Genomic DNA, 23,715 nt, shown 5'->3' on the forward strand with positions numbered 1-23,715 from the left:
TCACGTTTCTGGGGGAAAAAAATCCCAACACAATTCGTGTGACAGCGTTTGTGGTTTATGATTAATCCTGTTACCTAAAGAAATTCACTAAGAGTGAGCCTCAATACGCTTATGAAATATGTTTATTATTATCCTTGAAAAAGTAAACTGAGTTTCCCATACATAGGAAGCTAACAATAAGATAAAATAAACCAAAAAGGCTGTTTTTTTATGATATTAAATATACTCACCTCGGGGGCAAGCATACATGGTCTTTAATCAAACGAGCTTTCTTGATGAAATAATCTTAAAACTTTAAAAAGTATGTTTTAGTCTGTTTTGGGCTGCTCTCACAAAATACCATAGACCGGGTGGCTTATCAGTACTGGAAATTTACTTCTCACGGTTCCATTACGCAGGCTGGAAGGGAAGTCCAAGAGCAGGATGCTGGCAGGTCAGGTTCTGGGGCACCCTTCTTCCTGGGCTACAGGTGGCTGTTTGCTCACTGTATCCACATGTGGTAGAGATAAGACAAGGGGGGTCTCTGGGCTCCCCCTTTTATTTTTAAGTTTATTTATTTATTTTGAGAGAGAGAGCGAGCAGGAGGGGCAGAGAGAGAGAGAGAGAGAATCCCAAGCAGGCTCTGCCCTGTTTGCACAGAGCCCGATGCGGGGCTTAAACCCACAAACTGTGAGATCATGACCTGAGCCAGTCGGATGCTTAACCAACTGAGCCGCCCAGGTGCCCCTGGGGTTCCTTTTTTAAATAAAAGGCGCTGATCCCAATCATGAGGGCTCCATTTTCATGAACTATTCACCTCCCAAAGGCCCCACCTCCTGATACACCCCATCACACTTGCGGGGTAGGATTTCAACATCAGTTTTGGGAGGGTCACAACATTCAGTCCATTGCAAAGTACTCAAGAAATGTATTTTTGCTGTAGAAAAAGTAGAAGACCCAGATAACTGAAAGAAGAAATAAAATCATCTGTAATCCAAGCACTGTAAATATTTTCGTATATATCCTTGCACACCATTTCTCATACATTTTACTTATACCTATAATTATTAAAATGATAGCTGTAATAATTATCATTACCGTATTAGGAACAGTTGTCAGCAAATGTCAGCAAATATACTCATAGAACATTGTTTTAGTAAATATATAATATTTCACAGTTTTGAAGAGTTCATTTAAGCAAATTCTTGGCATTAGGCATGAGGCTGTTTCCAGACGTTTTGTATTACAAACAATGAGGAATTGAACATCTTCTAGAGGAATCTCTGTGCACGTAGAGTGAGTGCATCTGGAAAGTGTGACTTCAGTGGGCCATCTGAGACCCGTTAACACTGGGCTCTACTTGTGATCTGATTGTGCAAAGTACACACAACACGAATGGAAGAGGGGACATAGTTTCTAGTTCCGGCCCAGACATATAACCCTGAGCACATACCGTTTTTTTCTTTTTAATTTTTTTTTAATGTTTATTTATTTTTGAGAGAGCAGGAGAGACGGAGTGTGAGCAGGGGAAGGGCAGAGAGAGAGGGAGACACAGCACCTGAAGCAGACTCCGGGCTCTGAGCTGTCAGCACAGAGCCCGACACGGGGCTCGAACCCACAAACCGTGAGATCATGATCTGAGCAAAAGCTGGATGGTTAACCAACTGAGCCACCCAGGTTCCCCCTGAGTGCATACCTTAACTTCTCTATGTTTTAATTTTCTGATTCCTAACATCACAAAACTTAGACATTATTAACGCACCTTGTTCTTTGAACGGGGCTACTGTAAGGGTTTGTTGGGTAATGTGTGGAAAACCATTTAACATTATAAAGCAATTTACCCTTATAGGGACTTCTTATTTTCTTTTAAAAATGCCATTAAAAATTTTTTTTTAACGTTTATTCACTTTTTTTGAAAGAGAGAGACACAGCACAAGCAGGGGTGGGGCAGAGAGAGAGGGAAACACAGAATCCGAAGCAGGCTCCAGGCTCTGAGCTGTCAGCACAGAGCCCGACGTGGGGCTCGAACTCATGGACTGTGAGATCATGACCCGAGCCAAAGTCGGACGCACAACCGACTGAGCCGCCCAAGCGCCCCTCACAATGCCATTTTAAAAAATTCTATTACATCGACTAAAACTGCTTCCAATTTTTTTTCCTACATTCTCCAGGAACACCGATTTTAATGAACCAGCCCACAAGCATTGCATAATTTGGAAGTTGTGGCCCCTGAATGAGCGCTTCCGGGGAGAAGCTACTAGAAGCCCTGGCTAATCAGACACCTGCCTGCCTGCATTCCAGCTAATGATCGCCAACCAAAGGCAGAGGGAGCACAGGTTTGCAAAGGAAGTAACCCTTGGTGTGTGACCTGGGGGTGGGGGCGGGGGGGGGGGTAGCTAGCTACCCAGAGCGATCTGGGGCTGATCCCGACCAGCCTGAGAGAGACAGAGGCCAGCCCACTGTCAGAGATAACCACGGCTGTTGGAAGGGAAGGCTGGGGAAAATATTTTCGTAAAGAATCCTGGGAATCCCAGCTCCAGTTGGGGGCAAGTCGGGAGCAGGAATGGAAATTGGCAGGCGGAATTAACCCCAAGGAGACAATCCTGTGGCTGGAAACTGTGCGTGCCTCCCTCACACCTGCCCGTTCACCCACAGGATGGAAAAGCAAGGGGGAGAATTCCATTGGGCAAACATGCAGGGGTCCAGAGCCTCTCCTCCCTCTGCCCCTCGCCCGCAGGCCATCGGCGCACAATTCTGGGGGGGGGGGGGGTTGTGACGGGGGGTGGGGTGAACGGTGCTCTGTGAGGCCTCTGATGATCTTTGCGCTCTCTGAACAGATGAGTGAACAGCACAGGACACAGAGAGGGGGCCGAGGGTCTCCCGCCCAGCCTGGCAGAGAATGCAGCTTGTAGGAACCCCGCAGTAATTCTCGGGGTCCCTAAAAAAACAACGTTTGTTCCCACCCACAGGGGAAGACGTCTTGCAATTAGAAGGAAACGGTAACCCCCCCAACCGTAACGACAACATTTCTGAGTTCCCCGAAAGGGGTGTTGTAAAGCTAGCGTATTTCTTTTTCCCCCGGAGATGACCCGAAAACATGAGTTCCCTGTAGGCGGAACCTTCCAGGGAAGGTGAACTGAGCTCAGAAAGGGAGCAGGAAGGAAGGGAAGGGTATTTCTGGAAGTGGGAGCGCTGGGGCGGAGGGACAGGAGGACGCCCACTCTGCTCGTGCAGAGACGGACAGGTGCTAGCCTGGAGCCCTTACTTTGCTTAACTGTGGCCGTCTCCACTGCAATTATTTTAGGTTGTCCCAGCTATTTTAAATATGCCATATAATGCTGACCAAGTAAATGTAGCAGCACATTCCCCCAGGTTTTAAGATTGATGAAAACGGGGACGACGCGGCATCATACTGTTACAACGGACTTTTTATTGTAGTTGTTGTTTAAGTGCAAAGGAAGGCTGGTGGTACCTGATAAATAGAAAAGGCAAGAGTCTACTACTGACCATGAGCGGAAAACCACGGACGCTTCTGAGAGTAATTAATCCCCGCTGCACAGTCTCCTGCCTTCAGCAGAGTTTGGAGGAAAAGCCTTCATTTGGAGCAAATAGGTAACTTTTCGGCTTGCCTTCAAAGATCAAGTTCCTAGTTTTGTTGGACGGCTTCATTTTTCAACTGCTGGCAAATCGGAAGGGGAGGGACGGCTTTTATTTGGGTTTCTTCTATTTGGGTTTCTTCTCTTACATGTCGAGGTTGAGAACAGATGTGTGGAAGGTTCCATTTGGGGGTTGAGAGGTTAAAGGTCATGTTTTGAGCTTCCTGGACTCGGCATAAGGTGCCTTGAGGGGGCTTGTGGTGGTTAGTGATCTGAGGGTTTGGGGTCAGCCAACTTGAAGGGAGGGGGTGTGCGAGAAGGGAAGAGATAGCGAGAGAGAGGATGCGAGAGGGCGGGGAGAGAGAGAGAAAGACTGTGAGTTGACTTAGTTCATTTAGGAGCCACAAGTCACCCTGGAAAATTGTTTCCTCAAGACTGTTTTCACACAGGTAAGAAATAGGCTCACTGAGGGGTGCCTGGGTGGCTCAGTCGGTTAAGCGTCTGACTTCGGCTCAGGTCATGATCTCACGGTTTGTGGGTTCGAGCCCCGGGTCGGGCTCTGTGCTGACAGCTTGGAGCCTGGAGCCTGCTTTGGATTCTGTGTCTCCCTCTCTCTCTGTCCCTCCCCCACTCGTGCTCGCTCTCTCTCTCTCTCTCTCTCTCTCAAAAATAAACATTAAAAAAAAAAAAGAAATAGGCTCACTGAAACTTCGTTGTTACCTCTTAGGGGGCAGCCTTGGAGGAATCTGTGTAAAACCCTTCTTTGGGGAGTCACATCCAGGGCTGTTAATGTAAGGGGGCTTTCTCAACTAAGAAAGAAGGGTGAGGAAAGGGGCTGTCCAAGGGTTGTGCCAGAGTGGCCCGACCAAGGGGGGTTGGGGGGAGCTAGAGAGAAATAAGATTGTACACCATCCAGTCAACCTACGAGAAGCTCAGTCCTGCCTTCTGGAAGGCCCGAGGGCTCCTCTGGACGCCAGCCAGGTGGCAGCGAGAGCTTGGGAGGAGAGACAGGAACTGCCCAAGGGGTCTGGGGGGGGGGGGGCGGCCTGTGTGTGCATCCTCTGGGGATCTCCGGGAAGTAACTGGGGGGCAGGAGAGACGTGAGGTCCTGCCTCAAGTGGGTGGATTTAGGGATTTGCTGCTGGGGGTGGGGAGGCTTGGTGGGTACAGAACATCTATATTATTCAAAAAACATTTTTTTTTTTTTTTACAAGTGTGTGTTTTATAATTACAAAAACAGGGGCGCCTGGGTGGCGCAGTCGGTTAAGCGTCCGACTTCAGCCAGGTCACGATCTCGCTGTCCGTGAGTTCGAGCCCCGCGTCAGTTCTGGGCTGGTGGCTCGGAGCCTGGAGCCTGTTTCCGATTCTGTGTCTCCCACTCTCTCTGCCCCTCCCCCGTTCATGCTCTGTCTCTCTCTGTCCCAAAAATAAATAAAAAACATTGAAAAAAAAAATTATAATTACAAAAACAAAAACCTAGTACAGGTATTCATTTGTGGGGGGGGGGATCGGGGCAAGAATCGAGGCTTAGTTTGGTTCAAATGTTGGGCACTGGTGGGATCCACGCTGTTGGTCGACTTATCTCAGGGTTTGGGGGCAGACAACGTGAAAGGAGGGGGTGTGGAAGAAAGGAAGAGATAGCAAGAGAGAGGGAGGGGGAGAGACTGTGCGTTGACCTAGCACATTGAGGAGCCTCAAAAGTCATCCTGGAAAATGGTTTCCTTAAGACCGTTTTCACGCTGGTAAGAAGTAGGCTCACTGATACTTCTTTGTTACCTCTTACGGGACAGCCTTGGAGGAATTTGTTTAAAACCCTTCTTTTGCGGGGGCACCTGGGTGGCTCAGTGGGTTTAGTGTCCAGCTCTTGATTTCAGCTCGGGTCATGATCTCGCGGTTCGTGGGTTCGAGCCCCGCACTGGGCTTTGCGCTGACAGTGTGGAGCCTCCTTGGGATTCTGTCTCTCCCCCTCTCTCTCTGCCCCTCTCCCGCTTATGCGGGCTGTCTCTTTCTCTGTCTCTCAAGAATAAATAAATTAATTAAACAATACCAAAACCAAGATACCCTCCTTTGGGGAGCCACATCCAGGGCTCTTAATTCTAGGGGGCTTTCTCAACTGAGGAAGAAGGGTGAGGAAGGGGGCTGGCCATAAGGCAGGGAGAAGGGGGGGGGGTGGGGAGGGGCGGGTTTGTTTCTGCCCTGCTCCTTTCTGTCGGGAAGCAACTGGCTCCCGAGCCTCAGTCTTCTCTGTGAAATGGGACTGTCGAGAGGCTCACGTGGTACCTTATAGAGTGGCTGAGGGGCGATAACGAAGCCTCTCCATGAACACTGGTTTGTGAACTGCCACTTAAACGCGGAGCTCTGACCAGCAAGTTGGTGCGGTTTTCTTCCCTGCGAGGATGGAGTATCCATGGCGCCTCCCCTTCGCCTCTAACCCGTTAATCATGGCTTCTGGAGAACGGAAACACAAACATTGCCAATGAGCCCCCTGCTCAGCACTTCCCTGCATTCGTGCTGTGTCTCTCCCTGCTGGGGCCCTGCATTAGAGAGTGGGGAGCAAGGGGGCCCAGGCAGCAGGTCTGGGGGGCCCTGGATAGAGTGCCACGCGGTGGAGGAAAAGACCCCTGCGCTCAGCCTTTCTCCCCTGATCTGCAACGGGTCAGAGATTAATGAACCGCTCTCTCGTGGCTCCGTGAGGCTGCGTGAGAGGCCAGGCCGCCCCTCCCGAATTCCAGGCATCCCCACCCCCCCGTTGAAATACAAGATGGCAAGGCCGAATCAACCGTCCTTCTGTCTGCCAGCAGACTCTGGAGTCTTGGTCAGCGAGGGAAGTTTAATGACAGCTATATAAGTGATCCCGGATTTGTTTTGTGGGTTTTCCAAAGCAAGAGGGGGAAAGTAATTTTATTTTTATAAAGACGAGAAAACTACCCAGAAATACTTGCCAGCTGAGCCCTTTCTTCATGTTTTTATTTCCTAGCTTCTTGATCCCATAACTTCCCGGGCCTCGTGTGAGGCAAGTTTACTGTCCTAGACAAAGGGTAGTTTATATCCTTTCGCTGCGTGCCCAATGGGAGAAGGGGAGGACGTAAGAGAGACTCAGGGTGCAGCTGTTTCTTCTAGAAAATGCGAAGTCCTACTGGGGGAGTAGCTGCCTGCGTCCATAGATTAGAGAAACATCACACGGGGGGGAAGAGTTCGGACTTGTGAAGTCAGTGGGGCCCAAACCGTGTCTTGCTCTGCCCTAGCGTGCCAGAGTTCCACTGCAAACCCAGTTTACGATCTCTCGCCTCGTTAGGTCTGAACAGAGAAGGAGGGTAGAAAGATGAACGAAGTTCTCGCATGAGTTTTATTTCCTTTGGCTCCAGTTGTTTGGACGTGCCACACACTCATCTATCCCTTGGTCTATAAACAGCATGTAAGTCCATATATTCAATTCGATTAACAAGCTTTTATTGAGCACCTACGACATACCTGCAGGGGGATGCCGAAGAGATGTGCCATCAAGGACAGTGCGGAGAGTGGAAGGGACGTGAGTGCCAACCCCAGCTACCCCATCTTGAGACCTTGGCCGGCTACCCCCATCTTGCGACCTTGACCAGCTACCCCATCTTGTGACCTTGGCCGGCTACCCCATCTTGTGACCTTGGCCAGCTACCCCCATCTGGCGACCTTGGCCGGCTACCCCCATCTGGCAACCTTGGCCAGCTACCCCATCTTGTGACCTTGGCCAGCTACCCCCATCTTGCGACCTTGGCCGGCTACCCCCATCTGGCAACCTTGGCCAGCTACCCCATCTTGTGACCTTGGCCAGCTACCCCCATCTTGCGACCTTGGCCGGCTACCCCCATCTGGCAACCTTGGCCAGCTACCCCATCTTGTGACCTTGGCCGGCTACCCCCATCTTGTGACCTTGGCCATCTACCCCTATCTTGTGACCTTGGCCGGCTACCCCCATCTTGCGACCTTGGCCGGCTACCCCCGTCTTGCGACCTTGGCCGGCTACCCCCGTCTTGCGACCTTGGCCGGCTACCCCCGTCTTGCGACCTTGGCCGGCTACCCCCGTCTTGCGACCTTGGCCGGCTACCCCCGTCTTGCGACCTTGGCCGGCTACCCCCATCTTGCGACCTTGGCCGGCTACCCCCATCTTGCGACCTTGGCCGGCTACCCCCATCTTGCGACCTTGGCCGGCTACCCCCATCTTGCGACCTTGGCCGGCTACCCCCATCTTGTGATCTTGGCCGGCTACCCCCATCTTGTGACCTTGGCCAGCTACCCCCATCTTGTGACCTTGGCCATCTACCCCATCTTGTGACCTTGGCCATCTACCCCCATCTTGTGACCTTGGCCGGCTACCCCCATCTTGTGACCTTGGCCAGCTACCCCTATCCTGTGACCTTGGCCGGCTACCCCTATCTTGTGACCTTGGCCATCTACCCCTATCTTGTGACCTTGGCCGGCTACCCCCATTTTGCGACCTTGACCAGCTACTTTCTGGTGCTGGGCCTCAGTTTCCTTATCTGTAAGGTGGGGCAGGAACACATAGGGGAGAAACTAACCCACATGAGATAACATACGTAAATATCATGGTTAAGGTCATTTGGGTGGCAGGCAACACAACCCATTTAGGACAAGTTTAACCAAGAAAGGGAGCCAGGCGTTAGGAGGGTGTTGGGGTCTCTCCTGGAATTCGCTGAAAAGGAAAGCCTGGGGGCCTCAGGGAAAGCGGGGACCCAGGATGTTCTGGGGGTTTCAGCAACCGGAGTCTATTCACCTCAAAGTCTCCCCAGACAAGGTTCTGCTCCGAGTGCTGTGCTCTGTGACTCTCTCAGTCCTCACTCTGACATAAAGAGTCTGTGTGGCTCGGTTAGCAACAGACGGAGGGCAGGTCCCAGTCTAGAAGCATGGGTGGGACGGGAAGTGGATGCCTGTATTAGCCTGCTACAGCTGCCCTGACAAAATACCAAAGACTGGGTGAGTTAAGCAGCAGAATTTTATTTTATTTTATTTTTTCACAATTCTGGACGATGCTACAAGTCCAGGATCAAGATGTCAGTGGATTTGTTTCTTTCTGAGGACTCTCTCTTTGGCTTGTGGATGGCCGTATTCTTCCTGTGTCTTCACAGTGTGTGTCTGTGTCTTATAAGGACACCAGTCATATGGGATTAGGGCCCATGATAATGGCTTCATTCTGACTTGATGACCCCTTTAAAGACGCTTTGTCCAAACACATTCACGTTCTGAGGTACCGGGGTTAAGACTTCAGAGTGTGAACTTTTTGAGGTATACAGTTCAGCCCACAACAATGCCATCCAACAAAGAGGCTTGCTGAGGGCTGGGGAGATGTGCCCAAAGTTGGGCATCAGTAATGCCCCTATCCCAGGGATGGGAACATAGTAGGTTCTTTTCAAATGCTGGTCCTCTCCTCTTCTCCGGGTAAAATACTAGGTCTCTGTGATCAAGGGACTCATCCTCCTCCAGGGAACCATGAAATCTCAAGCCATGGGAAGGACACGGACTTGGGACTCAGGGGCTCGGGGTCTTGGTCTGGGCTATGCCGCTGCTCACCAAGTGGGCAAGAGATGTCTGTCACCTTTCGAGTCTGTTCCTCAAGTGTAAAATGGGGAGAGTAGATAGAGGTGAGTGGACTCAATGATCCGACGACTTAATGACTCTGAGCCTTGCAGTGGTTAAGGGCAGGGTGCCAAAGTGAGGGGGTAATAATTGGTGTTGGCTGGGGTGACCGAGAAAGCATTTGTGCTTGTGCTCGTGCTTGCTCAGAACAGGGTGTTTCCCATAATCTTTGTTTGGGCTGGAGCCAGCCATCCTCCGTGACTGACTGACCTTTTTTTGGTCAAAAGGAACTCATCTCTTCTTCTTCTGTGCTCCTCCCTCTCCCCCCTCCCCCCAAAACACCCCATCCCCAAAACCAAACAAAGAAACTCTGCCCTTTGGAGCCAAAGCAGCCTGTTTTGGGGGGGAAGTCTCAGAGAAAGTCACTTTCTGCGTGTTCCCCTCAGTCATCACCCTGTCTGCCAGGCTCCGGCTGTGGTCAGCACTGCTGAGATGTCTCTGCACAGCCCCCTATGCGACCCTGGAAACTCTGAAGGCCGGTTACTGAGAGAGAAGGCTCTGGAAAGGGTCTGCCAGGACTCTGGCGACGGAGTCAGACAGAGATAACCACTAGAAGGTTTCCTCATCTCTGTGCTCTGGAATGTTCCCACAGGGAGCCTGCCCTCGGTTTACTGTTTCCTTGGATGACTGTTGGGGCTTTTACTTTACACAGAACCCCTTGCTGGAGTTTGAGGGGCTCAAGGAAGCACACCCTCCCCTCTTTGCTTGAATCCAGAAATAACTGAGCAGAAGAAAAAAAGGGGCACAGTGATGAGTTCCCTCATAGAAACCACCGAATCATACCCCCTCCTGTACGACCGAGGAGGGACACACTAAATGCCCTGTGTCCCAGATCTCGATCTAGCCGGATCCGAAGGATGAGGGAGGGAGCCAGGGGCTAAGTGATGACCAGGTGACTCTTTCCAACAAATGATAGAGTCACTGACGTTCTTTCCAGAGGCTGGAGCCTTATGCGAAGGGTCTTGCCTCATGAAGGGAAATGCCAGGAATGGGGAATCCGGAAAAAAAAACGTTTCCACCCTGCTGCTGTCCCCAAGACCACCCAGCCCAGACATTCAGGGTGAGAACTCTTTACGGACTCTTGACGTGACAGAGGGGGAGGTCATGGAGCAGGACGACAGCCGCTTAACGCTGCATGTCAGCCCTCAGCCCTCTTGCTTTTTGGGTATCCTTTGGGGAGCCTGCCACCAAGAATTCTTCCCTGCCTTCCTCCTGCCCGAGCTATAGCTTCTCTTGTGTTGCAAGATCCTGTGCTCTTAGAAGAGACTTCTCGCACAAAGTTCCTCTGGTTAGGCAGAGGCAGAATTTTAGCCACTCACCACTCCCCCGCCTCCACTGGACGTCCAAGGAGCATGAAAGCGCCCCGTGATCGTCTGTCTCCTTTGGATTTCACCCTTCAGCGTCTCGGAAGAGCTTGCAGACTCCACCATTTCTCTGTCCTTTGTGCAGATGGCAGGGAACAACTTGGACAGTGACTTTCCCCGCTGTGATGAATGAGGCCGCCTCCCATCAGAAGGCAGAAGTGCCTACCGCTAGTGTGGGTGTTGGCTAGAATCCTTTTCATCTACGGGGAGACCTCACCATAGCGTGCGAAGCATTCTCCTCAGCACTTAACGGGGTAATGAGATCAAGGGAGTGAGCCTTCACGCTAGGTCGATGACCAATTAACCAGTGACGGTTTCATTTTTGAGAATGGTGTGAATTACGGAGCTGGTGTGATTTTTTTTCCAGATCGAACCCAGATGTCAACTCCCCTTATTCGATAGCCCATTTTTCCCCCCACTAACTTGAATGGCTTCCTAAATTATTTACTAAAAATCTACACTGATCTGGACCCTATAGGTTTCAGGCTCTATGTCAATTGATTATTGGTCTGCTGCTGCGTCACTGACACGCTTTGAAAATTACGATAACCTTAGGATATATTTTGGTATCCCGGAGCAAATCTTTCCACCGTCGTGCCTTTTCCAAAATTTCTTGGCTTCCCCTATGGGTTTTCACCTCCGCTCGATATTTTAAAAGGATCAGTTTTATTGAGGCATCGCTTACATACAACAAAATTAGTGGGAAATAAAGTTATTGTACAATTCGATGGGGTGTGACAAATGGATAGTCATGTGACCACCTTTACAGTTATGATATCGGACAGTGTATCACCCCAAAACTTCCCTCGTGCCCTTTTGCAACCTGTCCCCTCCTCACCTCTGGGCCCTGGCCTGCAGTTCTGTCTTGTGTCATGGTGGGTTTTTGTTTTTTGTTTTTTTTTCTGGAATTTTATACTAAGGGAATCCTACAGGATGTAGTCTTTAGAGTCTGGCTTTTTTCACTGAGCGTGATGTTTTGGGGGTCATCCACGGCCAGTACAGGAAGCAGTAGATTTTTTCCTCTTTGTTGCTGGTGATGACCCAATGTGTGACTCTACTGACGCTTTGTTTCCCATTCACCCAGCAGAGGGACCTTAGGGCTGTCTGCCGCTTCTGGCTATCATGAGTAAAACTTCGAATTAACATCTGCATACAAATCTGTGAGCGGCGCTCACCCTTCTTTAGGGTAAATACCCGAGAGTGGCATTGCTGTGGTCATGTGCGAAGTTCATGTTTCCCTTTATAAGAACTGTTTATGTGTTCTGCTTTCTTTACATGCTCACCAGCACCCGCTCTTATTAGATTTTTAATTTTAGGTACTTTAATAGGTGTGCCTTGTGGGCGTTTTTATTTGCTTTTGCCTAAAGACTAATGGTGAACACCTGTTCATGTGTTTATCTGTCACCTGTAATTCTTTTTGGGAAAGTGTCTGTTTAAGCTTTTTGATTTTTTTTTTTTTCAAAGTGGGGTTGTTTCTTTCCTTATTGACTTTTAGCAGTTCTCAGTATATTTTAGATACAAGTCCCCTTGGTCAGCTATGTGATTTTCAAATATGCAGGCTGCCTTTTCATTCTCTTAACTGCTTTCCCAGACCAAAACTTTTTAATTTTGATGAAGCCCAATTTAACAATTTTATCTTCTTTGGTGTCCTAAGAACTCTTCGCTAAGCCGCAGATGCCAAAGGTTTTCGGCCATGTTTTCTTCTTAGAAGTTTAAAGTTTTATATGTTTCATTTAGGGCTATCATCTACTTGAATTTCTTTCTTTTTCTTTTTTTTTTTTTGGAGAAAGCGTGAGGTTTGTGTTCACGTTATGAATGATTTTTCTCTTTCTTTCTTTTTTTTTTTTTTTCCATTGGCCTATGGACATCCAGTTTCTCCAGTGGCATGTGTTCAAAAAGCTCATCCTTCCCTTGAATTGCTTTTGCACCTTTGTAAAAAGTCACTCGGTCTTATTTGTGTGGGTCTCTTTCTAGATCCTGTTTTGTTGCATGATTACCACACTGTCTTGGTGAGACAGATTAACAAAGAGTTCGCTCGTTTGTTAGGACGTAGCTCACACGTCTATAGGAAGAATTATCTTAAAAAAATTTTTTTTAATGTTTATTTATTTGAGAGAGAGAGAGACAGAGTGTGACCGGGGGAGGGGCAGAGAGAGAGGGAGACACAGAATCGGGAGCAGGCTCCAGGCTCCGAGATGTCAGCACAGAGCCCCATGCAGGGCTCGAACTCACAGACGGTGAGATCATGACCTGAGCTGAAATTGGACGCTTAACCGACTGAGCCCCCCGGGCGCCTCAGAAGAATTCTCTTGCAACATTCCTGGGTAGTACGGTCCTCTCCACATTTGCCTCTTCGCCGGCCTGGTCCCTCTGCCTTAGCCCCACAGCCCTGTGAGTTTCTTGAAGGCAGGGACAGTGGCTTTCCTGATATGAGCCCAGTACAGGGCCTGTCACACGGCAGTGCTCGATGACACTTGTTCAATAAAATGACTAACGGTGGATTAGCGGATTGCTGTCTGTGTTCAAGAAGACAGACAGGAGGTCACCTTCAGAGGGAGGCTTCTGCCAAATAACTGTCACAAGTGAGGAACAGACAGAGGCATTTTGCTGGGTTGCAGTCGTGAGAAACATCTTTGTTTTTGTTTTGGTGTAGCCTAATTCAGGTGAAGAAATATATTTATGGCCTATGTTTTTTTGTTTTTCGTTTTTCAGTCCAAATGAAAGAGTTCTATTCGATCCCAAGGGGGGAGGGGGACGATATATCTTTTATATCTAAGATTACCTATTTTATTCAATAAAAGACCGTGAACAAGGAGACCAGGACAACTTTGCCTCTTCTCAAATGTCCCCATCCAGGTGTGTCTGAGGAGTGTCAGTCCACGGAAGCCTTATCGTCCTTCGTCCCGGCGTGGACTGGGGCTCATAGTGGGAAACTCGGCAGTGCCAGTCTGTTTCTTGCTGCCGTAAAGAGTTTTTCTAGAAAGGAATTGATTGTCAAGAGATCAACAAAGCAAGACTGCTTTCAGCCTTCGGTGGGACACGGGAAGAGCTTGGTTAGGCGGTTTGCCTACCAGTATTCTTTATAATGAAATTCCGTGTCTCTGAGCTACTGAGGGTTGACATGGGTGTCGGGTGGGGGAGGGTCAGAAACTCAGCCTGAGAGTCCCCTGTCACTGCTCCGATGTTCAGCTCTTCACATCTCTGCTTCGGTCTGCTCCACGTTTCCCTCAAAATGGAAAATCCTCGGGGCACCTGGGTGGCTCGGTCGGTTAAGCGTCTGACTTCAGCTCAAGTCATGATCTCGCGGTTCATGGGTTCGAGCCCCGCGTCGGGCTCTGCGCTGACAGCTCAGAGCCTGGAACCTACTTGGGATTCTGTGTCTCCCTCTCTCTCTGTCCCTCCCCCACTCACGCTTTCTCTTTCTCTCAAAAATAAATAAACATAAAAAAAAAAAGGGAACCTTCAGGATCTAAGGCATCTTCCTAGTGCACTGCCTTCACTGATCGGAAACTGTTAGTGAGTGGTCATTTTTTTAATTTAAAAGTATTTAAATGTTTGTTTTTGAGAGAGAGAGAGGGAGGGGGAGGGGCAGAAAGAGAGGGAGACAGAGGATCCGAGGCGGGCTCTGTGTTGACAGGGCAGAGCCCCATGCGGGTCTCAAACTCACGAACCATGAGATCATGGCCTAAGCCGAAGTTGGCTGCTTAAGCAAATGAACCACCCAGGTGCCCTGTGAGTGATCGAGTGATCATTTTTAAGTCACCACTGCGGTGTCCCATCTACGGGAACTTGTCCTTTTCCATTCGTGAGTGTTTCTGACTGTCAGTTAAACACTTGGCCTCTTCAAATAAAGCAGCTCTCTCCTGGAATGTTGCTGGATTTCAATTGTATTTTCTTTGGTTGGTGAAGAATTTGAAGTTCTCCTTTCATAATAACCGCACCCAATGATTTCCTTAAACCCAAACGTGAACAGTTAGTTATATGTTTAATTTTCAGAGCCATGAGATTGTATATGAAGGTTATGAACAGGTAATATCATCATTCTGACTTTGAAACAAAACAACAACAACCATAAATATAAAATCACTATGGCCCCTCCAAAAGCACTGAAAGCGAAATACAACCTTGTCATTTAAATGTGACTTTGAGGGGTAGGACCACACTTTAGCAACTTGAGCAACCTCATTTTTCGCTCCTTTCTTTAAAGAGGAATTTCTAAAATATTTAACCAGCATCTGTCAAGTCTCCAGAAGTGAGCCATGAATGAAACTTCCCGTGTTCTGGGATTGCAGTGGCTGCTAGGAAAATAAAGCACAAGTCAATGAATCCAGGGAGGAGGCGTGTGAATGGACTCGGCAGTAATGTTTCACTGGGAAGTGACTGCTGGAGACATTTTCTTGAGCACATAGAGAAAACAGGAGCGCTTGGGTGGCTCAGTCGGTTCCTCATCTGACTTCGGCTCAGGTCGTGATCTTGTGATCCATGGGTTCCAGCCCCGCATCCAGCTGTGTGCTGACAGCTGGGAGCCTGGAGCCTGCTTCCGATTCTGTGTCTCCCTCTCTCTCTGCCCCTCCCCCACTCACGCTCGTGTGCACGCACTCTCTCTCAAAATAAATAAAAAGCGTTTTAAAAAATCTTAAAAAAAAAAAGAAAAGAAAACCCAAACGAACCAAACGCTCAAAGACGGCAATGAAACGGTGACGTTAATAATAAATAATAATAATAAATGTAATAATAAACCTCGGGGGCATTGACACTTGTGGCCGCCTCTAAGCCCCCATGGGGAGAGATGGGTGTGCCCCTGTAGAAAGCAGAAAGGGAGCCAACTTGTACGCATACATACCCAAGCCTTAATCCTGAGGACAGTGTCATGGGCTGTTATTATCCCCATCTTACAAATGCAGAAACTGAGTCCGGCTCTATCCCTTGATTTTGCCCAGCGCCACATAAGTCCTGCTTGTCTCCAGAACCTCCCGGCGTGCTGACACTGATGTTACCGAGTGTCTCCCCCCCCCACCCCCGACCCCCCGCCAGACACGGGCCTATTGTTCCCACACGATTCCCAGCAGTTAAGATTCACTTCCAACATCAAAGGTGCCTGTTTCTTTAGTTAGACCTGCCTTCGTTTCCGCAGAATCAAACAGAGGCAGAAGCCTGTGGTTCGGGAAATGTGACTGGGAACAGCCCAGGAACCCCTTCCATTCAAACTGCACTGTATTTTCCCTTCAAGCTACTAAAGGTTTCCTTAGCAAAATGCCCCCGGCGTGTAATTAATGTGCCAACCCCGTGGCCCTTTTCCTCCAGGGAGGGCCGGACAGAGTTTGAGCTTTCTTTGTTTGAGAAGCTGCAAACACCAAACCGGAGGGTGGAACTCAGCTGAGTCTTCCTCCCATTCTGGTTTTATTATTTTTTTTCTCGTGGCTTCTCTGCGGCCAGCTGTTATGAAAGCACCCTTCCCCCCAACCCCCACCCCGCAGCCTACAGTTGCTCAAGGATCTCATCTCCTTTCTGCGGCTGCTCCACCTGCCTGCCTGTGATCCCCCCTTCACGGGGACCTTTTCCTGGGAGAGTTTTACAAGGAACAGAGAGGCCGGCTCAAGGCCACCTGTGGGGAGCGAGCTCCTTCACCCTCTTCAGCCTTCTTGCCGACATTTGGAGCAACGATGACGGGAGGCAGGTTGGAAGGTAGTGTCCAGAAACTGCAAATCGCGTAGATGGTTTCAACTTTTTTTTTTTAATTTTTTTTTTTAACATTTTTATTTATTTTTGAGACAGAGAGAGACAGAGCATGAAGGGGGGAGGGGCAGAGAGAGAGGGAGACACAGAATCGGAAACAGGCTCCAGGCTCCGAGCCATCAGCCCAGAGCCTGACGCGGGGCTCGAACTCACGGACCGCGAGATCGTGACCTGAGCTGAAGTCGGATGCTTAACCGACTGCGCCATCCACGTGCCCCGATGGTTTCAACTTTAAGTTCAGGTAAAATATCCGTTCCCCTGTCCCCGGCTCCTGTCTCCCCAGCAGAAAACAAATCCCTGGTAACTATACTACTTGACCACTGTGCTGGGAATTAACTTCCCACGGTCACCCTCAGCACAAATGTAGGGAAGAGACACCTGGAGCTGAAATGAAGCCCAACTTTAAAAAAAGTCCCTCCCCTGTGCCGTCATTAAAGGGTTACGTTTGTATGTTAAGAAGAAAATTAAAATTATTCATAACCCCATTGCACAGGTAGAAACACTATCAAGATTGTGCTAAGATTTCTCTTCAGTGCACATATAGGATCGTTAAAAATTTTTTTTTAAATGTTTATTTATTTTTGAGACAGAGAGAGAGAGAGACAGAGTGCACAGGGGAGGGGCAGAGAGAGAGAGAGAGGGAGACACAGAATCCGAAGCAGGCTCCAGACCCGGAGCCATCAGCACAGAGCCCGATGCGGGGCTCGAACTCACGAGCCATGAAATCATGACCTGGGCTAAAGTCAGATGCTTACCCAACTGAGCCACCCAGGCACCCCTGTTTTTTGTTTGTTTGTTTGTTTGTTCGTTTGTTTTTTACACAACTAAAATTATAAAGTTGATATTATGTCAACAGGAGGGGTCTGTGTCTCTTTCGTAGAGCTAAGGTTTTTTTTTGTTTTTTTTTTTTTTTTTTTTTCCAGGAAATGAACCCTCGTGGTGTAAGGTTGGAATGATCATTTAAACATTTTTGGACAAAGCAAACTGCACCTTGAAATGGGAGACTCCTGATGTCCTTCTTTGTCTACCTATAGCCCCCCAAACTCATTCCTCCCTTTTCTCCACAGCAGCAACTTCTACTGAGTCAGTAGAAGTAGCTAGAAGTCATTAAGTAGTAGAAGTCATTAAGATTCAGGAAGGACTCGGCCCATGGATATCTGAGGAAGGGAGAGATAACACGGGCCAGAGAAACAAGGGCGCAGTGGTGATGGTATTGGGGTTGATTGAGGAAGGGGCAAGAGTAACAGAGGGAGAGGTGTTATGAGAAAGAGCCAATATGGCGGAGATGGGGTTTCATCCATGTCTGTACACATTCCGGCTTGCTTGAATGGGAAGGCAAGGTCATGGGGCAAGGTATGATTAAAGAAAGTGGGAGTAGCATAGATGACTCCCAGACTGAAGTAAAGAACTGGTGCAGAACTCTCCACCTTCTTCTTCCTCTGCTGCAGGGACCAAGGAGGCCTCACATATAAATGGCGCACCTGGATCCCTAACAGACTTCAGGGAATTTTGGAATAAGCATCTGAAACAAAGGTGAGTTGCATTAAGCTATTGAGATTTGGGGGGTGTTTGTCACAGCAGCACAACCTATCCTGTCCTGACTATCTCGCCATGCAGGTTCCCACGATGGAGGCCCACAGTGACAGAACTTTGCTTTCCTGGTCTTGCTCGTGGCTTGGCGTGGGCAAAGTGCCTGTGTGGCACAGGTGGGGATCTACTGTGGGGCTTCAGAAAAGTGGCTTTCCTGCCTTAGGAGAGGAGACAAGGGAGGCGACACCATCTTTCTCCCCACTTCTTTTGCCAGATGCTGTCATAAATGGATTTGGTGCTTGGGGCTGTGGCAGCCTCCTTGGGACCATGAGGGGGAGATCTCACTGACATTCTGAGGATGGCAGAGCAGAAAGACGGCAGGTATCTGGGGGTCCTCGGTGATCCCACAGAGCCAGTGAACCATCCTGAAACTTCCCTCCCTCTCTGCTTTTGATGGAATTAGTTAGGAGCACCCATTTCATTTTAACCACTTTTAGTTGGTTCTTCCCTTACTTGCAGTCCCAATGCCCTAGGCACCCATTTAATGGTCAGTAGTACATCAACATTAAAACCACTGATATCATTTCCCCTAAATTATTGGGAATGTAATTTTATAGTTTTGCCATTTGTGAAAAGCTGAACGCAGAAAACATATTTAGAGGTAGGGCTTGTTCCCCCAAAATTCTTGTTTTATACAAGGATCCATCCCGTAGAGTTGTTTCCAGTAGCAGTAACCTGCATGGAGTTGAGTGATGAATTATAAAGTGAAAGCATTAGGCGACATCTGTAAATTGATTACCACCCCCAATGCCAATCATGTCATTGGGCTTAACCCATCGTAATGTTCGATACAAGGCAGCCCTTGGTACTATTATGCTTATGTCGACGGGCTGTACTTTTCGAACAAAGATTCCACCGCAGATCCGCTGGCAGGAAGGCACGGGGGCTGAATCTGTCTGGCTAGGCTGGGCTACACTGCCATAATACACCAGCCACACGGCAATCCCACCGGCTCGCGGCAACGTCAAGATTTATTTCTCCCTCACGCTACAAGCCCATCTCGGGGAAGCTGGGGCTCTGCTCACATCATTGGCAGCCTCTGTCTAGAACATCGCCGTCTCATGGCAGAGGGAAGAGAGACACCATGAGCCAGGTGCTGGCCGTTAAAGCTTCTGCCCGAAAGCGACACACGTCACTGCTGCCCGCATTTCACTGGCCAAAGCAACTTGACGGTGGGGGGAGGGTCACCATGAGAGAAGAGCAGAATTTGGTGACCAGAGGCACTGACATGGAGAATTTGACTCCATCAACCAGCCTACTTTCCCTGAGATGATACCATTCTTCTCAGGTCCTTGCCTGTGCTCCTGCCATTGAACTGGCTGTCCCCTAACATCCATTGTCTTTTCTCCCACAGTAACAGAATGCTCAGTTTCTAGCTGGACTCCCAGGTTAAACCCTTCCTTCCACAGGCTCCCATGGAGGTAGCTGTGGCTGTGTGTCAAACTCTTGGGTCAACGGAACGCAAGCCACCATGATCCGTGATCCGGATCATTCTCTCAAAAGGAAGAGATAGATCCCCTCTCCGCCACCCTTTGCCACTTCCAGGTATCTAAAATTTAGAACTGTGTTGGGCCGTCGGTGGACAAGAGTGACACCCTAGGGATGACAAATTGGCAAGGTACTAGGAGTTTGTACCTCCTCAAAATCTGTGCTGTTGAGCCACCCTTCCAGCCTGGCCTTTTACATGAGAGATAAATAGATTTTGATTTATTTTTTGCCACTGTTATTTTGGGTTTGTATTTCAGCAGTCTTCCATTTCCTACCCAATACATTCCATTTTTGTAAAACTCAGCTGGCATTAAACAATAGCGGGGGAAAAAAGCAAGGTTATATTTAGTAACAAAGATGCCCAACTGTGATAGTTCCCCGATGCCACTTGTAAGGATGCTCTTAAGACAGCATCCTGCTCCTTAACGAGAACACTCAGCCAAAGAGTGAGAAATGCCTTCCACTATTAGACATGACAGCTTCTTGGAGCAAGGACAGTACCTCTTTAACTTCACCTTTTCCCACTTTGTCTTGCAGACATCCTTCCTATAGAAAAACTTGTCCCGAATGGTGGACTGAAGAAGAAATACAGGTGGACGGGTCTCCAAACCCTGTGTCTCCACCAAGAAGTCACAGGCTGTTTACTCTATAGGCTGTACGGTCTCCTCTGTCTTTGCAGAGGTCAGCGGTTACACTGACAGTTCATCTAGGCTTCTGGCTTCTTTGTCGATGTTCCATTTTGTGCTGGTATATTCTTGGTTAGTATTCTTCCAGTAGAGATGCCAAATAGGTCTCACCTCCTGTGTCGACTCTTCTTGGTAGTGGCAGCATGGTCACCATGTTGAGAATTCTGCCTCATATGTCTCAGGTGGGGTCCCTGAAGCAGACCCTGAGACAGGGATTCAGATGCTCTGGGCTTACTGAAGGAGGACTTTCCGGAGAAAGCGATCAAAGGAAGCCAGAGAGGGTAGGGAAGTAGCTACAGGAAGATATGGTCTCAGCGGCAGCCCGACTTCAGTCTGATCCCCTGGGGGCCCTGGAGCACGTATCACACCTCAGAGTCGGTCCCACCTTGAGACAAGAGGGCTGGACTTTTGTAGCCCCTTATTTGTCAGTTGGTGGCTGTAGGCTATCTTGGGTGAGGCGCCTCCCATTTAGTTGAGGGCAATTCTCTGCAGATGAGGACAGCTGGGCACCTGTCGCAGCTGACATTCGTAGCAGCTGGGAGACGGGCAAGTGTAAATGCTGATAAAGAGGATCCGGGCGGGACACCCCCAGCATCTATCACTCCGCATTCAAGCTCGGGGGATGAGTGCTGTGATCAATTAGCGATGTCTGCCACGGGCACGGGCACCATCTCTGTAGAGAAGTGCGTAGAGATCTGGTGCGATGAGGAGAGGAAGGGCTGAAATAGGTGCCGTTCCATGTCCCACTGCTAAAAATGTTCAGCTAGGAAGGGCATGGAGATGATAGAAGGTGATTTGTGTTACGGCCCAACCGTTGCCTTGTAAACTGACAGCTGGCACTGCTTCTTTCCTGAGGACTCAGAAGCAGGAACTGAGGGCAAGACCCTCTGATTGCAGGCAACAGAATCAGTCCATCCCGGGTAACTTCAGCACATGAGGACTGTGGGAAGGAAACTGGAAGAACTTACGGAATCAGAGGGAGCTTCTACGGCTGTCCAGGAATACAGACGGCTTCCTGGGGTGGTGCCATAACACTCAGCTCCAACCACTTGTGGCCTCTGCGTTTCTGTCTCTCTGTCTTTCTTCTTTTTTTTAAATTTTTTTTTTAACGTTTATTTATTTTTGAGACAGAGAGAGACAGAGCATGAACGGGGGAGGGCCAGAGAGAGAGGGAGACACAGAATCCGAAACAGGCTCCAGGCTCTGAGCCCAGAGCCCGACGCGGGGCTCGAACTCACAGACCGCGAGATCGTGACCTGAGCCGAAGTCGGACGCTTAACCGACCGAGCCACCCAGGCGCCCCTCTCTGCCTTTTTAATCAACTTTTGATTTTAGAGGATTTTCGGATCTGCTAAAAAGCCGTGAGACTATTAGAAAGGGTCCCCATCTCAAATTTCCTTATTGTTGACACTATTATAGTGCATTTGTCACAAGTAAGGAACCGATGTTGACACCTTACTCCTAACGAAACTCCATAGTTTATTCAAATGTCCTTATTTTTTACATAACCTAATTTTTTAAACTAATGACACTTTTCTGTCCCAGGATCCTACCCAGGGCCCTGCATTACATTCAGTAATGTGATTTTCAGACTCTCCTTGTTTTTGATGACTCATCAAAGTCATCAGTTTTGAGGGATACTGGTCAAGGATTCTGTAGAACATCTTCCACTTTGTGTTTGGCCCAGTTTGAGTCCAGCGTCTCCCTCCTTGGATCAAGTGGCCATAGCGAGGGGCAAGGCGGAACAACAGCCCATGGGGGTGCGGTGCAGGTGCGGTAGAGGGGGATCTTCGTGAGTCCCAGCCACCCAAGCTTTTGCCTCCAACCTGGTGATCTAATTAGGGTCCCGTCCCTGCAAAATCAGATGACCTGAATTACAACTCCCAGCAAGACAATTGCATGTGCCCAAAATAGTAAAATAAGAAGCAGCACAGAACCGATGGCCAAGGTCAAGCAATTATAGAGAAGAAACGTGAGTGATTCTGACCAGCACCAAATATGTGGCTGTTGCCCACTTCATGCTCTGTGCCTAAGCTTAAAAAAAGCCAGTATGCCTGCAATTCCTTCCCCGCTTCCAGTCATTTCGATTACAGTGTCACTGCACATAGCAATCTTTTCCCGTAAACAAAATAGCAAACCTCCACATGGTAGTTTCCTCCCGATTCCAAGATATAATTAATTTGTTATTTCTTTTGTTTCTCTCCCCCACCTCCACCCTGCAGATTACAGAACAATTGATGTGCAAGACCCTTGGTTAAAACAACTGAAGAAAATTCAGAAAAGCGATTATCTCTAAATAGGTCATTTGCACAGCAAAGAAGCGTACTGCTCACTGAACTGAGCTGAACTCATTGAATTCATTGACTCTTGCCTTTATTTCGAGAAACAAAGAATTTATCCAGGAAAGCAATTAAACTCTGGCCTATTTAAAGAAACCTGTTGCTCTTTTGTAAACCGGACTAGAATTTCTTTGCATAGGATGTAAATGTTAAGGGAGCTTGGACAATTGCCTCTTTGTGGCTACGTCACGTTGTCACGTAGAAACAGTCACTTACTGTGACTACTGTGTACGTCAGAGCTGGACAAGAAGGATAAAACGATGATTTCTAAGTTCTTGATGATTCTTCTCCTCTCTAATAGCCTGCAGAGAGAGAGAGGGAGGAAAGGGAAATTTTGAGGTCACTGTCTTTGTGCTTGGCTTCTGTCACTTAGTGTAATGTTCTCAAGGTTGATCCCTGTGATAGCTGGATATAGAGTGTGTCCGGACTTCATTCCTTGTATTGCCAAGTAATCTTTCCTACTATTCATACACTACCTTGTATTTAGCCTTTTATCCACTGATGGGCATTTGGGTCGGTTTTTTGGTTTTTGTTTTTGCCATTATGAGTGGGCTGCTAGGAACATTTGTGTACGTGTTTTTATGTTTGTTTGTTTTTTTAATTTTATTTCATTTTTGAAAATTTTATTTATTTCCTTTGAGAGAGACAGAGACAGCGCAAGCAGGGGAGGGGCAGAGAGAGAGGAAGAGAGAGAATCCCAAGCAGGCTCCATGCTGCCAGCGCAGAGCCAGACTCAGGGCTCGAACTCACAAAACTGCAAGATCACGACCCGAGCACAAACCAAGAGTCGGACGCTTAACCGATTGAGCCACGCAGGCGCCCCTTTTCACATGTTTTTAAGTGAACTTGATGTTTATTTCCCTTGAATATATACCTGAGAGTTGAATTGCTAGGTCATAGGTCACACTGGATCTTTTAAATAATATAATGTGGCAACTCCGGAAATCAGATTCTTGCCCCTCTCCAGGGTTTATTGTGTTGTTATCGTTTTAGAGGCTTTTCTGGATTAATCCTGTAAAGTCTGTATTCCTTGTCATGGATGGCCACGAAGTGTCTGCTCACCTAGGTTAGTGATAGGCTACTGATTGAACAGAGGTTCCTTCACTGCCTGGAACCAGTGAGTCTCCCAAACTTTGACAGGTAGTTTACAACATTGCCTTAGCCTTCACTTCCTGGTTGCACAGAGCCTCAAGGTCGGTCAGAGGTGAGAGCTTAAGGCCTTCTCAGTCTTCCCTGAGCGTGACACAACACAGGGCATGCCTACGATCCTACACGTGTGCGTGGCTTTCTAGAATCCCGGGAATGT

The 23,715-nt window shown here is 48.5% G+C and overlaps 1 long non-coding RNA gene across 1 annotated transcript; it reads left to right on the forward strand.

Annotated features, from left to right (window-relative positions):
- The first annotated feature begins 2,845 nt into the window (after positions 1–2,845).
- Positions 2,846–22,881, forward strand: LOC128777234 (uncharacterized). The gene is made up of 3 exons (XR_008422424.1): positions 2,846–3,591; positions 17,755–17,839; positions 22,293–22,881. It is a non-coding gene; the product is annotated as an uncharacterized LOC128777234 (long non-coding RNA).
- Positions 22,882–23,715: the final 834 nt, after the last annotated feature.

Source organism: Panthera pardus, unplaced genomic scaffold (genome assembly GCF_024362965.1).
Source record: "Panthera pardus isolate Hobbes unplaced genomic scaffold, ASM2436296v1 HiC_scaffold_16, whole genome shotgun sequence".
NCBI lineage: Eukaryota > Metazoa > Chordata > Mammalia > Carnivora > Felidae > Panthera > Panthera pardus.